This window comes from Anguilla rostrata, chromosome 3 (genome assembly GCF_018555375.3).
Source record: "Anguilla rostrata isolate EN2019 chromosome 3, ASM1855537v3, whole genome shotgun sequence".
In the NCBI taxonomy this organism is placed as follows: Eukaryota; Metazoa; Chordata; class Actinopteri; order Anguilliformes; family Anguillidae; genus Anguilla; species Anguilla rostrata.
Genome location: NC_057935.1, coordinates 10,776,141 through 10,795,036, shown reverse-complemented (window position 1 = coordinate 10,795,036; position 18,896 = coordinate 10,776,141). Strand labels below are relative to the sequence as shown.

Genomic DNA, 18,896 nt, shown 5'->3' with positions numbered 1-18,896 from the left:
AGCGCCAAATATGTCAAAAGTCTGACGTAACAGAAAGTCTTTTAAAAAACAGACGAAGCCCCGTTGGATGCGCAGAACTGAAGACCGCACAGCCGACCCAAACGTTCTTGGCATTAGCATACCAACCACCACATAGCTTTAAACTCACACAAACGACTCTTTATTTTGTTCTGTATTTTATTATGACTGGCCCGGATATTTACTCAGAATATTTAGCAGGCTGCTGTTCCAAAATACTGTTCAGAAGATTCTGAAAACAGCAGAGCTTGGCAGTGCAGTGATATTAATTATCTCACTGCCAAAATGCCGGACCCCTCGCAGTTGGAATCATGTTGCAAAACTGTTGTTAGCAAAGCTATAGCCAGGCAGGCATGTTTGCTACTATACAGAATCAGAAACATCACAAAACATCCAGTCAAATGACAGGATAGCTTGTCCTGAATGTTTAAAGGCAGGATTATTTTTAGCCTTCGTGTGGTCCTGTGTTTACAATCAAAAGATCCCTCCGTCTCCAACCCCGCCGACTCACCGGAGTACTCAACTTCGGCTATCTAGCTACCTAAGGTAGCTAGCTGGATAGCAAGAGGTAAGTGTACTTACAGGTCCAACAGAAAAGCCAGTTTTGCATCGCTTTTAATCCCCTTTGTGAACTTCAGCTATAAAACAGAACATGGTTATTTTATGTTTTGAAGGTAATAATCCTGCATAGTATGCCTTTAAAATACCCGAAGATGCACTCATTTGGACTAACACAGAAACTTCACAATGGAATTTCAGCAAAATGTGGAAGTCAAGATGCTTTATCTTCTGGAAATAGAAGATGAAAGTTTGTTGTTCACAGTATACCCCACAGCCCCCAGGACCAATTCTTAAAAGACATGGACTAGTTTAAAGTACCCAAGTACACCACTGCCACCTCCACCTGAATTCTTATAAAATGAGTCACCTAATGGGCTGCCTGTTAGGCTTGGACTCAGTGGCTTGGTATATAGCTAGCCATTCTTCAGTGTCATTTTTAACAAATTAACTAATTTCTATTGACTGCTATGGTCTGTTTGCTGCACAACGTTTCTTGTCATATGTTTATGAAATTAACACAATCCTTTGAATTATTTATTTAGTGTCCAGTCACGCCTTGCCACAATGTCAGTTAATTTCAGATACAAAACCTTCTCTTATGCATTTTCACCATGTGCATCAACGCTGTTAATTACTAAGACATAGATAAACACTTTATTGGTCTGTGTTACTTCTTGCCTTAAACTATTGTATTCACAAGCCAGAAGGTAATTCTTATTATTTTTGGTCACAGTGACATTTTTAAAGTGCGCCGTGTGTTTTTAAGACCATGCTGAATGCCAATTATTCTGGCTGCACTTTAACCCATGTTAAAAATAAATCCACTGCTGGCTGGCGTTATGGAGACTGAGAGGAATCCTAGAAGGTGAAAGCAAGAATCAACGAAAGGAAGAACAGAACCCAGGGTAGCTTCACCATGATCACATCTCTGTAAGAGTGAATGGACAAGGTAACGACACAAAGAAGAACAGTTTCAGTTCTCGACCTCTGTTAGAGAATTGCCACGAATGTGGTTTAACCCGGTGGTGTAAAACCTGGAAGGCTGCAGTGTCTGCAGCTATTACTGGCTTCCTTTCAAATCAGCAACCAATTAAAGACTTGATTATTTTTGGATTATTTAGCCTATCAACATCGTAATTGAATCACTGGTGTTGAAACACACTAAAACCCCCTTTGGCTTTGTTACCACACAATTATACAGTGACATCCCAAAGTGATGACAGTGACTAAGGGAATATTGACTCTGTTGTGCTATTTTGGATGGTTGCTCCTGAAAGACCATACAGTCACCCTTGTTTCTGAGCCTTAACAGAAATGGCACGACGGTGCAGTGATTGGCGCTGTTGCCTCACAAGAAGGAGGTTCCTTGCATGTTCTTCCCATGTTCACATGGGTTTTGTCCAGGTACTCCGGTTTCCTCCCACGCCGAAAGACATGCATGTGAGGTTAGATATACTCCTGCCATTGCTCTCGATGAAGGCACTGGCCTCAGAACTGGAGTCGGTCCCCGGGCACTGCACTCACTGACCTCTGCTCGGACTAGGATGGGTGAAATGCAGAGGACAGATCACCCCGTGGGACTCAGTAAAGTGCATCTTATCTAACCTAACTGATTTCATGTGGAGGGAAATCAAATATGGGGATGGGTGGGTGGTTTCATAAGAGGCATCTGCAAAAAAATAGACATATTTAAAAGAATACACAACTATGTCAGACCGTAGTCTTCTCCCAGAAGATGGCTGCCTTCTAGTTCCACCTGCTTTGCTTGTATCCTTCGTGCCGAAACCCGCTGTGACTGAAATATCCTCCGCTCCGCCAGAGCCATTCCCAGGAGACACACCTCTGACACGCAGACTCGAGCCCTGTATGGAGATCTGACGGGAAACCAGTCTATCAAACGCAGTGCATTGCGCAAAAGGGGTGCAATCTGGGATGCCACTGACTGCAAAATAGGCTACTCTGCTTGCGTGCCCACAACAGCTGCTGCCGCTTTAATGTTGTCGCTGATGAGAACAAGAAACAGACAGACCGATTTAACCTTATTTATCTGCTCTAATGCACCATATGCCGGATTAAAAAAATTGTTCTTGAAATAAGTACTTTGACATTGCGGGCTTTGTTCTGACACGTAAACAGTGTGAATGCACTAATTTGCTTAAAACTTAACGCGCATCTTACTATGAGTCAAAGAGTGTTGTGGCAACGTTGCATAATGATTAGAAAACTAGGCCAGCAGCCCGGGGTTTGATTCGCAGATGGGGTGTAGCTACTGTATGCTTGAGCAAGGTACTCAACCTGCATTACTTTAGTAAATATCTAGTTGTATAAATGTATGTAAGAAAACGTAACATTCTCTGTCAAAGAGCATCTGATGAAATATTTGGAAGGTACATATAAACAAGCAAAATGTGTTCTGAACAGAGTATAAAGAAAATAGGAGAGAACACAGGAAATAGGAAAGAATGCTTTAAAGGTGTTTTGAAGACTTATATCCCCAGATTCATACTTCATTCATAACAGAAAACATACTTGACATTAAGTTAAAATAAGACTAGATCAAAATAACTTTGGCAATACTCTTTGGGGATTTACATGGTGTTTAACATAGAATTTAAACACAAAATATGGGAAGTTGCACAATGCATTTTAACAGCTGAAGGTCTATCTATCATCAAAAGAATAATATTTCCATGAAAGTGAGTTAAATAACACAATGATTTAAAAAATGATATTTAAGTGAAGTCTTTGTTCTCCTTAATGCCAGTGTAATTTGAGAAACCCCGTTGAAGCTTAAATCTGGAAATCAGGAGAAAATGGATCAAAGTTGTACAATTACAGAGAGAGGAGTAATGCTCAAATTCATTCATTGTGCAGTAGCTGAAGGCACTGTGTATTGAACAAAGAGCTAGCTTGGATTCTAAAAAAAAATCAGAGATCAGTCAGGTGAACAACAGCCATTTTTGTTGCCCGCTGTTTCTGTTTGCCAGTATTGGAGGGGCTACAATGGGATCAGATGATCTTTGTTCCTGTGGCCAACTGCCCCCGCGAGTAAACGCAATGCTACGCTACACTACACGTGAACAGACAGCTCCACTTTGACCTCACCGCTGTTTGTCATTCCGCACTTGAGTGCAGCGCTTCCACGCTCGGTATCGGCGTTGCTGACACACTGGCTCTGAAATGAGACGCGGCGGGTCGCTCGCACGAGAGAGAAAGAGAGAGAGAGAGAGAGCGGTGAGCGCCAGAGCACGTCGATCCGGGGCCCGCCGTCCTTCACGTGCGCCCCTGTGACGGCGGAGTCGACGGCAGCCCGTGAAAAGAACGCACTGATGCCGCTGATGTTGCTGAACAAAGATCCAGAGCTTTCCACGGGAGCCTGTCCCTTTCTCTATGGGAGCTGGGGCCAACTCTCCCACGGAAAGGACATACTATGCGGCTGCTTTGTAGCCCCTGATGGCCGCCCTTTCAAACACTATCATCAGCTCAGCTGTCAGTCAGTGCATCTGATAACACAGGCATAGCCCCATTCGGGCATATTGCCTTCAGGCTCCACCCACATATATTATTAAAATAACCTGAAGTTGAGAGACATTCATTTTTGTTCTGTTGCTATGCTACAGCCAGTGCCCTCAATGGAGGTATGTCACAATTATTTTAACATAAGGTTTTCTGACCAGCATTTTCCTCAGTGACTTGTTTGCAAACGAATAAGTGCAAAATAAACAAACTCTCTCATTAGGTAGTTTTCTAGGCACTAATAGTGGTACATTTTTCAAATATAGAATATTAAAAACATAGATTATTTTTTTGTGGATAGAGTGGATATCTATTGAAGACTTTACTGCTCAAGCTTTTCATTGGACAAATTTGGCTGGCTATGATACTTGGTCACCACTGGATGGCAGCAATACAGAATCCTTATCTTGAGGCTATGAGACACAGAGGAGCTGTAAAAGGATTTTTCAGCCATTTTATTTAAATGCACTACATATGTGTACATGTCTATAATTAATTTAGTAGCAGTACTGGTATCCTTCAAAAAGGTGTAGAACCTAAAATAACAGTATGGGAATCCCTAATTCCAGAACATGCTGTCAAACTGCTTTACTGACAGTCAGCAATGTAAGAGATAATATGAGTAAAAATGTCTTTCATGTTTATTTCTGTATTTATGTATGTTGGCAATGCCAGAACTAAAATTAATTGAACCTTAGAAAGGAGACTATCAGAGGAAAAGATCAGTAGATATCACTTATTTGCTAGATTAAAAACATTGCAAAAGCCATGTAAATGATTACATCATTCCCATTAAGAGTGAAATTAAAACTCTAAGTCTTCTGCTCTGCATGTCAGGAAAACCATTATGCTGATTCTTTGAGCAAACCCAGCATTCACTTAAGTCATCTATCTGATTCTTAAGGCAAACTCTGCATTTAGATAAGTCATCACTCTCGTTCTTTTGGCAAACTACATTCACAAACCTTTTAACTAATTTAGCAAAAATGTAAAGCTACCCAGTCATTCATATACATTATAACTCAAAGATGGTCTCATAGGCTTGGAGTCATATAACCATATGACCATCTCTGGGCACACCCTGAATTCATTAAAGTTACTTTTGATAAACGTCATTCTTAGTCTTTGATGCTTTGTTTGGTTACAGCATAAGTATTCTTAATTTTTCTTATACAGTACATTCACTGACACAGAAAAAAACAAATAAATCAATTGAGGTCCTTAACAAGAGATAGCCTTTCAGCCTCCGCTCAAAAGGACTTTGTGGCGGCCTAGCAGTCAGTACTGTGTGGCGGCCTTGCAGTCAGTACTGTGTGGCGGCCTTGCAGTCAGTACTGTGTGGCGGCCTTGCAGTCAGTACTGCGTGGCGGCCTAGCAGTCAGTACTGCGTGGCGGCCTTGCAGTCAGTACTGTGTGGCGGCCTTGCAGTCAGTACTGTGTGGCGGCCTTGCAGTCATTGTGTTTCTAGTGATTTTCTAGGAAGCAGCCCCACAGTCAGCAGTTTGTGATGGTAGACTCAGTCAATATATTTCAGTGCCTTCACAGTTAGTACTCTGTGGTGACCTTCCAGACAGTACTCCCATGCTAAGCAGATTATAACTTGCAATCAGTAATTTTTTAGTAGGCTTACAGGTTTGTGATGCCCTTAAAAGGTTGGCAGTCTTATACTATTTTTAGTGGTGGTCTTAAAATCAGTACTTAAGACAAACTTTTCCACTAAGGCTTCTTCTGCCCCATTGTTTCATTGAGCTCATCCTCTAACTGAGCTCATCTCAATTTAAATTAATTTACCCCAATCACATATCGTCCTAAGACCCAGCAATTAAATGTTGTCCCCTGTAGGGGACATGAGTCTGTGGTCTTAATCTCAAGAGTCGTATATTCTACTATGCTGACACCAACACTGCAAGGGACATTCAATAAAAACGAATAATATTTTCGCATTTAATTTTTTTTGTCATCCTAGACACTTGTATTACGTCAAAAAAGAAAATCTTCTGAGGAGGATATGAAAGAGTGAGGGTATAATTTTGTCCTTTTTATTTTACAAAATAATAATTGACTTATTGACTAAAAGATAATTACACCAACCTATACTAAATGGCTTGTTGGGGGCGCAAGTCAATTAAGTTATTAATTGCTTGTTAAATCTTGCTATTATAGTCCAACATGGTCAAGTGGTAATTTTTCAGAGGAACAAGGACAACAAGACGTGTCACCCAAAACATACAGGACTTATTCACTGGCCATTTTACCATGGCAACAGGACAGTGATAAATTATGCATGGGGAGAAACAGAAAAAGAGGAGAAATACTCCAGAATGAAAAGCTGTTTAATTTACTGTACAGAAATGATGTACCTTTGAGAGGCTATGAAGGGCTCTCAAGATGGAGCTCAGCTTAGCCCATCAGAAAGGCTAAGAACTACTTATCGTTGGTCACCTGATTTAATACCGTTCTCTCTAGGAAAAGGGCCTGCACTGCCATCAGAACCATAGACCTTCATTTCACGTGCACCTCTCACACTTCAGTGGTTCTGACCGAAACGATGGCCTTATCTCAGTGAAAAAGACTGAAATCCCAGATTGATGTTCGTACAAGTTTAAAAGAGAATATGAAATTTGAACAAAAGATTAAAAGATTATTTCCATACTAAAGATAAGATTATGTTTTCATTTGAATAATGGAAAATGATCTGTCCATTTCAGTCTTGATACAGTGAATGCATACTGACTAAAATAATAAAACAATATTCAAAGTGAATAACACAACTATAAAAAGTTGTAAGAATCTAAGCTGATCAACATTGTGTACCATACGACATATTAAAGTTTACAGTAGAAACATAATGTACTTCTAAGTTGGCACTACCTGGCCTTGCAACAGTCTATTATTCTGATCTTTTATTCTTTTATCCCCATTAAAGAACATCTTCTGATGCTGGCTAACTGTTCCAAAGACTTATATTGCATTAAACAAAGGTTTTCTTTTGCAAATATCTGTGACAATTTTAAAATAGTCTATCTGACTATCTGTGAGTAGCAGCATGCTTTTTATTCATTGTTGTCTGACTAATCCCAGAGGGTTGGCACAGATCTCCTTCGGGAATGTAAATATTGCATTTGATTGAAGTGTCTGTCTGCATTTAGCACATCTACAAATGATTTGATGCATGAAGAGGCTGCCTTAACATCTGTGCCTGGGTGTACAATTGCAGCTTGTGACTATTTAATATGAAATTTAATTGATGGGTAAAAAATCTGTTGGAACACAACTGAGCTTATAACTCTGGCCTAAAATATTGCCAATGTAAGGTATAACAGAATTTACATGGAGGTAACCAACAAGCAAAGAAGTTACTATGCACCAGCACATCATATTGAAAACAGCAATAAAAAATCAAATCAGATAGAAATGAAGCTTCAGCTGTGCCTTAAGGAAATGCAAAAATGGCCCTTTTCACTTATAGCTTGTGAATCATTCTGTCCTGTTTCTAAAGTGTAAACCGAAAGGCAATCAATATCTAGGAAAAATGAACAGCAAGGAACTCACCATCTTTCACACCAGAGGAGGTGATAATATTTCTTGGCAGAGAATTGATTATGCCTCACAAGAGACCTTGAAAAGGATACAGACGTCACTGCTGGAAAAAAAAGAGAAAAATTCTGCAGTGCAGAATTGACCGTGACCTTGGCTTTTGTACGAATATAGAACTATCTAGACTCTGCGTACCTAAATTTAACAATGACTGCCACAGCTTGAGAGTGAAGGGCGGAGGAAATTAAGCTATCGTGCACCCAGTACATTTCTATCTTTCAGCGCTGCAGCAGAGTTGGGGTTTGGCTGGTGTCATTTTGTGACATTTGTGACAGTATTGTGACATTTGTGACGATAATAATTTAATGTCATCAGTGTCATAAGCACCCCCAAGTAATGGTGAGAAATTAAATTTAATCAGACCAGCGGCTCTCAAATTCAGTCCTAGGGACCTATTGTGTGCATTTTCACTTTTGTTACAGCCAGTCATAGTTTTTCCAAAAACTTCTTTTTAGACAAAACAAATTAGGCTTGTCATTTGTTTTATCTCTGGACTCTTCATTTTCCACAAATAGTTTAGTTTTTGTGAGCAGGTGTCCACATTTCAGCATATAGGGACTGCCCCAACCACCCCCACACCACCCCAGATTTTCCCTGGGCAGAAACCATTACTATGTAGCACAGAGTCAAAGAATTCCTGACCACAGTCAGAGTTGGAACGGGTTGTGCTCTAAATGGATGCACCACCTCTTAAAATGCCCTGAAAAGGGGATTTATTGTATTGGTTTATTTGATCAATTTTTGTCTATTTTAATATTTGTCTGTATATAATTCAATCCTATGTAAAAACAGCATTTGTGGGCAACTGGGGGGAACGTCCTATTTTGTTATTATAATAACAATACATCAATTCAGCAATTATATAACCATTAATAGGAATGAAATTGAGTTCAACTTGGTATGTGGGAGAAATAGGGGTCGTACAACGATAGCCTTAATTCAAGCAAGGCAAAAAAAAATTAAACAGACGCTCTTGGCGTTCACTTACCCACGTTCGCTGTTCCATGAGGTATGGAAGACTATGAAATGTAAGCTCATTCGGATTTTTTCCCGGTAACTTCAACATTTTCTGAGCTTATATGAAGAGTACTAACGGCAATGTTTATTTTCCCGAATGCCATTGGCAAATCGGTGGCGATATTCTGTGAAAGAGTGTTTTTGTAAGGGAGAAGGAGGTAATTTTTATTTATTTATATAAATAATGCATTGTCGTACCACAACAGCTTCATGGGGGCGTTAAACCAAGTGTCTCAGTGGTCTGTGCTCATTGAGGTGTTTTGTATTTCGGTCACGGAACGAACATCTATGTGACTGTGGAGTGTAAGTAGATTGCCAATGAAGAAATCGGTTGAGGTGCGCTGACAAGAAAGGCAGACAAGAAGCTAAGTGTGTTCTCGTACAGTAGCATACAGACGATACTCACGTTTTGTATGCTCTTGAACGGAATCGAGCGCATTTTTCTGGACATTTTTCAGACAAGATCAAGAAAGTTAAAAGGATTTTTTTTTAAACAATAAAGTTACATGTCGATTATGTACGGACGTGGAATATGGCGGTACACTCAACCACGGAGATATACGACCTAGGAATACAACAAGCATTCAGGACTGGTTACAGTTTTCACGCAGCCATTGGCTACCGCCAGAGAAACCCAATCACCACCTTGCCTGATGGTCATCATGCTGGACAATAATATCATCTGGAGGAACTTTGCTACACCATCACCTCATGTGCATTCCGTCCTTCCAATCAACACCACCGATTATTCTATTTTGACAACAACTTTCTCAACAATGGGACGTCCGGACATAAAGATGCCCAGTTTCTCCACCTACCTTGGAATTTTTATTTGCTTGTTATTGTTTCTGCTGGCCTTGATGATAGTAATGCTTTATCGAATGAAGCACGTTATTGCCCCTTTGCCACCAGACGTGGAAAGCGCAAGTCAGAATCAAGTGTATACCGAAGTCGAACTTTGTACTTTATGATTAGCCGATGGATAATTCGTTTTGGAGTTGACAGATTGCCAATGAGCGAAACGCTTGTAGTTGTTCATCAGAATACTAAAACAAACGAAAAACTATTAAAGTATTAAATCTGAAGTATTGTGTAACAAAACTCCTCTGTTCTCTATGCTGTGTTCGACGGGTTTTACTTGACAAATGAAAAGGCACAAATATTCAGTTAAACGAAAATCTAAATGTCAAAGAGAAGGCATTTAAAGGCCACAGTCTTATTTCTCCGGAATCTTGTGGGGGCTGTTTGGGGCAACGATTAATTTCATACTTTGCTTAACTTACATGTGATTTTGTCTCGCAAATCCTTTAACTTCAGTGTGCTTAAAGTAATACTTCTTGAGTGATATTGGTTTCATCGACGTATTCTCATTATAACATTTGCGTCCACAGAGAAAGGCTGATGGCACATGTTTTTAGCTGAATGATTTAATGACTCACAACTTGGTAGAACCAGAGACCATAACAAATAATGAGATCAAACAACACATTTGAATGTTCAGACATACACATCAGACCATCATTTTTAAAGAGACGGTTTTATGAGAAGCTAGTCACAATGCTGTGGTGTCAGAAAATCTTAACATTTAAAACAAGAAAGTTTCTGGGCTTGTACTTAAGCTCTTGGTAATTCTGTGTTCAGAGCACTTACAAATAGTACTATACACCCAGTGGAGCCAAATTTACTTAAAATTTTAATGAAATGCTTAATTAAAGGCCAGGGCACTCTCCTGCATTAACATATGCTCTGGCACCTATTGAACCTCACTTAAATGAGTGCTAATGTGAAAGAAGGGGTTGCCTGCTAATGGATTTCACCTCTGCTTTCAAGCACATGAAAGCTAATTGAAGAAGACCATGCCAGCGTGATGTCTGATTTCTTGTGAGGGACCTTAAAGGAGCACGACAGACAGCTGCTCATTGTGAGCCAGCTCATTGCAGTTCATTTCTATTGTCCAATGTTAAATGGGGAGGCAGCAGGTTCAGAAGATCTATGTTAGAACAGTGGAGCTAGGGAAACCTACCAAGAGGCAGTTAAACTGAAACAGAATGGTCTTGAGTATTATATTTTGTTACCTTACATGCAACAGGGGTCATGTCCTTATAGCAACAAATTCAGACTGCAAAAATATTTACCTTGGAAAATCATCCCATCAGAATAAAAATGAAAGTACTATTTTTCAGAGATTTTTTTTGTGGTGCTTTTGACTTGCTTGGACATTTGAAAGTTTTGGTCTGATACAAGTTCATACAGTTCTGTTATGTAGCCCAATATGAATATCCGATTAATATTTGCGTACTCAAATGCTTTATCTTTTATATTTTGATTTAAGATTCAAATGTTAGTTGGAACCTTCTAAGCATCAGTGAAATTTAAGTGTGAAAATGTTATGAGAGCCAAAACCATAGAGAAGCCAGCGATCTTCCAAAAATACTGTTCAGGCCAATTGCAAGGTATGGAGTTATGGATGGACATACCACAAAGGGGAGCTCTTCTCTTCAAACTGCTAAGGAAAATACACTTGCTGTAAAAAGTTTTAAAAAGTTCAAAATGTACTGTTTGTCCTTTACAAGTACAAGAGTTCATTCAAGCTTGTTAAAATAAATTGTATGTTGACCAAGGTAGTCATCCTCTCTGACTAAAAAATTCCCCTCTTGGAGGGGAATTTTATTTCAGGATGTTCAAATTTAGTAAAACTGAATCTTTCCATAGGAAGCTGTAGGTTCATGCAAAGGTTAGGGTTTATTTTTCCTGGGTCCATGCATGCTGCATCTACGGTGATGTAGTATGAATTTTATCTGGAATGTAGGCTATTTGAAAAGAAAGGAAAATGGCACTTGCATTTTTCCAAATCCATCTCTTCCACTCAGTTGGACATGCATTTCTGTTTTATGCCATATGTTGTTTTTTTAAATTGTATTTCATTTGAAGGAGTTAGGAGTTGGCAAGTTAGACATTTTCATAACAGCCAAGTGTAAATTTGTGCTCAGCTGCTACATAATCTCACATTGCTTAAGAAATGACACATACCTGGGTGACTGTTATACTGTAGCTGGCGGATTTATTTCTCAGACAGAAGAAGAAAAGAAGGCACAGAGAGCCAAGTAGAAAAGTTTTCCACCAAGACAGGCTTAATGAACAAAAGATATCACTTTTTATTAAAATAAATAAATAAATAAATAAATAGAAAAAAACTGAAAAAGGTGTTTTGGGCTGAGTGCTAAGTCATGCTTTCACACCATATTGCACTGCATCATAAGTCATCATCAGCTCACAGAAATAGCACTGTTAGACATGGTTTGTCACATAACAAAAAAACTGTGTTATGTACAAAATACTTGTTCAAATACTTGTTCAAATGTTTCCACCATCATTAATGCTAGGCCCCAGTGCTAAGGGGACGCTATCATATCGCTTACTCTAATCCGGCCACATAGCATAGGAATGGTTTAGGGGGAACTATCACATCTCACTGGATGATGTGGCTTTCATTTGTCACGCTGTAATAATTGCACTTCCCACAAGATGGCACACCTGCCATTGCAATAATTAATCGGTCGACCTTCCACTTCTTGAGTACTTCAGCACGACTCTGCAGCCATGATCACTGGTTCTTTCTTACTAATCTAATGGTTTGTCTAATTCACACGTTTGATGCAGGCAAAATGACTCGCCATTTTTTCCAATTCTCTGAACGCACTACTACAGATATTGGGCGTTCACACAGTCCCACACCCCTCAAGAATCAGCCTCACAATGTCACAGGATGTCACAGGAGGAACATGTTATTAACACAGTCGTTAGCATTTTGTGGCTAAAAGTTAGACCTCTAACTCACGCCTACATATCTCTTTCTGTTAACCTAGACAGTACTGGTTTCCAGAGATGTGCTAGATTCACTTGTGGTGAGTGAGAGGGGAAACAGTCCATTTAAAACGTGACAAATCAAGATTAGAGACTTTTGTGTTCCCTGTGCTAGCACAGAGCCAACATCCCTTCCACCTGGAAGTTAATGCAAAAAATGATTGTTGTTGCTGGAAATATCAATGGTTATGTGCATGTTGTCTAAAGGACAAACATCAGCCATAATCTTATCCTACTGTTGTGCTGTAGAGCCACTGAATGGAAAGACACCAGGGTTTTGTGGTTGAAAAGACAAGCAGAGTGTGTTAATCTCCAGTAATCTTAGCCTGACTTCCTTCATGCATGTCATTTTACAGACTCACAACCTTGCAGTACTGAACAGGTTGACACTGACGTGAGCTATACCCAACTGCCAGGGACATGCTTTTCTAGTACAGTAATCCAATTGTCAGTTACATTTTCCGATTAATCATGTTATCTAGCTGGGAGTCCAGCTGGAGGTGGAGATAAATGCCAGTTCAATAAGCCTGACCTATTATATAATGCTTGCTAAAAACTTGCTAGAACAAATCAGATTGCAGACAAGCCAATCTTGCAGACGGTCTCTTCCCTTCTCAGATGCTTTGTATCTAAAGCCAGAACTACCCTCACAGTGACATGTGTTGTGTAATATCCTAATATATTCTAACACATTTGCTGTCTGTTAATCTGCATTAACACCTGTACATGTCCAAATAAGTCAATAAATAAATATAAATAAATAAATAAAAGTCTTTGATGTAGTGAAGCTTATTGTGAACTGGGTAAATCTATTTGTTTTGCAGTGTGTCACTTTCATACATACTTCATTATAAAGTTGACACTACACATGGCAGATGTAGCACATTCTGACAATTTCACAAGCCCAAATTTAATTACAATTATGTCTATTTCAGATAGCTTGTAAGACTCATTAGATAGAGGCACTTTAGTTTCAGTGTAATTTGGTCTCATGGAAACAGGGCTACTGTCTATTCACCACAGTGATCCCTTCATAAAAATGGTGGAAAAAAACAGCATAGCAAACTTGAGGCAGACCAGCAAGAGTGATTAAGACTTTTATGGCCCTTACTGCTAAACCACGTGCCGTAGGATATGCTGTATGAGAATAAAAAATTCCCAGCGTCCTCTAGCCTGACCCCGCTGTTATTAATGGGCTGTTTGGTTTAACTGTCAGCCATCACATGCTCATTAATTTTAAGGGTCCTCACCTGGCACATTTCAGATTTTTACAGCCACGCGCAAATGTGCCAAATGCTCACCAACGAGTGGCAGAGGAGCTGTCCAAATGCACGTCTGTGGGTGAGTGCTGCCACCGGCTGGATGTTGAGAAAACTTACCCCGCCTCAGCAGCCCCAATAGCAATAATAACCGGATATTTCTGTAGGCTGATGCTGCACAAGAGCTGCATAAAGCAGAATGTGCTGGGGATCTTCTGCTGTAGTTGCTCTTCATCTTCACTTAATGTTGAGAAATTAAATTAGAATTCTGGTTATTTAAAGCTGTTTAGTTCCAGGAATAAATGTCATATTTAATGAAGCGTTGGCCTGGGTTCAAATAACATTTGTCAAGAAAATGTGCTTACAATTAGAAGAAATTTCTTTAAAAAATATCTTTAAAAAATATCTCTATGAACACGCCCCAGGCGAGTTGATTAACAGCTTTTAGGGAGGGGGGGGGGGTTGGCAACCTGACAACCTGATTTCACAGACCCACCTTACTCAGTACACAGCTCTTATACATAAAATCTAATTTAACAAACATTACACAGGGAAGATGTTAATTAATTTATGAACTATCAACGATAGTGTTTTTGTGAAGAAAAACTAACACTAAGAGCTAGCTAAGAGCAATTGTTTATTGAGTTCAAGGACATTGAATCCTATATTCGGAACACACAATAGAATTAGAGAGGATTCCACGATGTGCCAGATTTGCTTGTTGTTTTATAAGGTTTCATCATTGCTGAAGTATCTATTTTTGCTAGTAAATTGTAACCTTTGTGGCACTGCTAGGCTGGACTGAATAACAGTCTCTGTGTGGGTGGCAGGCTCTTAGCAAACTGGCTGAGCATGCCGTTCCAGTCAACGCCCCAATGCTTGTTCTCTTTCACACAGCACTGTGTGTAAGACGCATGCCCTGCCATCCATCTCCAAATGGCTTCATTAGAAATCCACACAGTGAACAAAGCTGCTGGTGCAGTGCACAAAAGGTAGCCGGTGCTGGTAACCATAGTGATAGGTCTGCAAAGATAACTAAAAATGCAGGTCAATATCTTTTTCTCTTTCCTCAATTTTTTCCTGCTGTGTGTTCCTTCTCACCATGGCTCTTCTGTCAGCTCCGCTGCACTGAATGAGCGCTTTGCTCTAATTATTGGTATCAAAATGGCCACCCTTCGCTCCCGCCCAGATCCTCTGGGTAATCTTAATAGAACAACGACAAATTAAAGGGACAAAATCTCTGAAAAAACCCACTGATCTAATCGGAGAATGCTCGTAATTAGACAAGCTGGCAGATCGCACTATGACTTCTGTCATTTCAGAGCAGAATCCAGAGCCAGCAATCACGTCTGGAATAAACCAAACGTGATAGGTACCAGCCGATGGGTGAAACAGCTATTTTCAGTCCACGCTGTTAGAACGGCGAGGGATCAAAGGAGCTGTTAGCGAGCTGTTAGCAAGAACTATGGTTTCTTTCTTCAAAAGACGTCTTCTTGGGAGGTAATTAGAGCAACCGAGTAGCGCAAGCGATTGAGACAGATGTTTGGGGTGGAACTGAGGGAGGCGGGAGATTCTGAGAATTAATATGGGGGTGAGGCAGGGGATAAGGGGGCTCCTTCAGACTCGCTGTGAGACATGGCGTGCTGTTCCGGTGAACCCGTTATGAACTCTGTTTCACCTGGCTGACAGGACATGCCCCGCCCTGCAGCCGACCCACCTTCTCCTTCTGCATGCTGAGCCACACACACACTGCTGCTGCTGCACAGAACAGCTTTCAGGGGGGAGGGCAACCTGCCAGACTGACTTCACGGTGCCCCCCCTTACGTCTCAGTGCATGGCTCGTATCCACAGAACCTCGTTTAGCAAACACGACACGGTGTAGATGTGAATTAAGACACGGGCAATTAAGTAAAGTGGAGCGGACAGTAAGTGATCATGGCGAAATTTTAACCTTTAACCTTTTAAGCCTCACAAAATTGAGGATGCGAGTGAACCAAGAACAGACTGCCTTGGTTTTCCTGATGCTTCATTCTCGCTGATACTTCAGGGACCCTTGCTCTAAAGAGAACCCCTTTTTTTTATATGTTTAAACGAAAAAAAAGAATAAAAAGCAAAAAAGCAAAGATGGATTCATACAGTTTCCCTTTTCACTGACCTGGATAGAAGTTGTATGAGAGGATATGAGAGAAGGCTGTCCGGGCAGTGCATCGATAAGTCACTGCAAGAAGCCATTTTCATTCTCTGTACCCATGACCAAGCATTTTTCGTCAGACCAAAGAGGTTACTGTTGTTTCAGAGCCGATCACTGATGTACACTGAGTCGATTGCACTGCCCATTAGTTTGATGAGTCCTGTCATCACCTAGCCCCCCATGATAAATGATGTCAGAGTCTCTCACCAGCATGTGTTTCCTGCCCTTTGTGACTCTGCTGTCTCTTTACAGTGAAGCCTGATGTAATAGCAGTGACTCAGATTGGAGACTGCTGAGCTTGGCAAAAATCTGTCACGATTTATGGAAATAATTTTAATGTAAATAGTATCTAATTTAGTCTGCAAATGCCACCATCAACAGACTGCATGGGTCATAAGAACAAATTAATGCCAAAGGAAACTAGGTAGTTTAAAATTTAAAATTAATGCGAAGTTTCTCTGATGGATTAAAAATAAAATAAAAGCATCACCATGATAATTATTGATTGAAAGCACAGAAACCACAAAAGATTACATAACAGTAATGACACAAAGATGAATCACAGTAGCAGCCATGAAATGGCTCCCATCTTTCCTTATTAAAGAAAACACACAGTTTCCTTGTGTGTTAAAAAAGATAAATGCAAATTTATACTTGGATGTTTGAGGAAATGTTTTTTTTATATAGAACAAACTGTGCCTTCACCATAAAACTGTGATGATGCAAAATTAACAACATAGACAGGGTGAGAGGAACCACTGCACACTCAAAAACAGGAATGTATATTATCCCTTACATTTTAAAGTAATAGTGATTCATTTGACATTATATTAGAAAAGAAACTTGGAGACTTGTCAGTGATTTACTGTACACAGAAACCCACAGGCATAAACGCTCTACTTAGAGCAGACTGGTTCCAACCTACTGCCCTTATAAAGACAACCTGCCAGCCAGTTCCACAGGACAGGTATGAAAAAAAAAGAGCGTAGATACAGCCCATAGGCATGTCTTATTACAGTATGAGAGAAGGTGGGCATATGGATGATTGGATTGGTAAAGTGAAGCAAAAGGTAGAGCGGACATTTAGGAAAATCATTAAAGGCAAATGGCACACCAACTCAGAATTTGGATCTGCATAAAGAAACTACACCTTTTTGGAAGTGTTTTGGGGTTGACATTTGACAGTTTCTAGTGTTAGTCTATTGGAAGTTCGTTTAAAAGTGCTTCAAGATGTGAATTATGTGCACTTGAACTTGTGTAAAAAACGTGTGCGAAAGTGCCCTGAGAGTGTGCACACTTGTCCCTCTGTCCAATGGGGGTAAGGCACACGGCTTAACTGGAAGCAGTTAGTCTCAGGAGGTACACGGTTTGGCTTTGAATAAAGTAGCTTTCTCTTTTAAACAGAGCACCAGTCATTTTGCTCCACATTGTGATCAAGCTTCCAGGGAGCTGAGCGTGGCCCGAGAGCGAACCATGGCCGATAAATAATAAAAGGGAAAGCCTGTTGATATTAGGTGGCTCTACGGCGAGGCTGCCAACGCGCCCGAGGCCTTTATCTGGCCCGGCACAATCTGTGCGGCTGATCAAATGTTATCAGGGAGGACATCAGAGATTTAAAAGTGTAGCCCTGTTTAATGAGATCTGCCTTAAATGGAGCTGACAGAGAGGGAGGCTCACGGCATGACGTGAGAGCAGAGTCATCGCTAAGCACATACCTTCCACCCCCGGTGCATGCTGGGAGGCCGGCACAGTGAGGGGGTGTGCGACACAAGAAAGCTATCAGATGTTCCTGCGTATACTCTCCCTCCTAACACAGTCATACACAAAGGCAGTCAAACATACTGTAGCTAAACGCAGTGGTTCATGTGGAATATGGGCCAGTCTTTCTCTCTATTCTGAGTTGTGTGTACTGTGACTGACATGTCCCAACTAAACTGTAAAATTTATGCATGTGGTAGGTTGACTAGGATCAATACATTTCATCTTACATATTTCAAGCATTGTAAAGCAAATGTTAGGGTAAAATACATGTGTATATGGATTCATGAATGTGTGTGTGTGTGTGTTGTGTGTGTATGTGTATGCGTGTGTGTGTGAGTCTGTGTCTGTGTGTGTGTGTCAGCATTTTGGATGGAGAGGCTGATGTCACCTATTGTTAAAAGAGAAAACTTGAAACAAGCCGCCTTCGAGTCTAGGTATACGATTACATGTTGATGTTTCAATCAGGAGTAGTTGGTGATGAAGTCACAAGTTTCTGTTTGGTTATGAGACTTGCATTGATGAAAAGCATTTATTTCTGAAACTGCATTTTATGATTAAACTTTTATTTATTTTACTATTATTTTATACCTGTGCAATATATTCATATTAAAATAATTTTTTCAGTGTGTGACTTGGATGTTAGCGATAATCTGACTATCAGTATTCCCATATAACTTTTCAACTTGTTAAATTAAAAAGTTCTCTAAACCAAATTAATTCCTCCATTAGCAATGTGCTGTTTATCACTGTTACATTGTGTTATGAACTACAGTGTACATCAGATTAGAAAATATATGTATTATTCAGTCATTTATACAGATTAAACTCACCTTCCATCCACAAAACTACAAGCAATGACTAATTAAAAATATCATCCACCATGACTTTGCTCGCTGGTCTGTAAATCGCAGGCTTTAGGACCCAGCAGCCGCCTCCTCCTCGTAGGCAGGCAGAGTTGGCTGGCTGAGGCGCAGACAAAGGCAATGAGAGAGATCGTCTCACTCTCCCGCAGCATCCGCACACCCTCTCGGAACGCAGGGACGCCGGTGAGTACGCGCGGCGCATTGCATTACAATGAAAGGCAGGCGGTTCAGGTACAAACCAGCTGTACC

General features: G+C 40.3%; 1 protein-coding gene across 3 annotated transcripts in view; it reads left to right on the top strand.

Annotated features, from left to right (window-relative positions):
* The first annotated feature begins 74 nt into the window (after positions 1 to 74).
* LOC135250101 (neuronal migration protein doublecortin-like) overlaps positions 75 to 18,896 on the top strand; it is a 62,310-nt gene continuing 43,488 nt past the window's right edge. Inside the window, exon 1 of one of the 3 annotated variants that reach the window (XM_064326038.1) lies at positions 75 to 586. The gene's annotated coding sequence lies outside the window, so the exon portion shown is untranslated. Of the gene's footprint in view, positions 587 to 18,716; positions 18,831 to 18,896 lie in introns of those variants that run through there. The other 2 variants (XM_064326039.1, XM_064326036.1) reach the window with 2 other exon arrangements.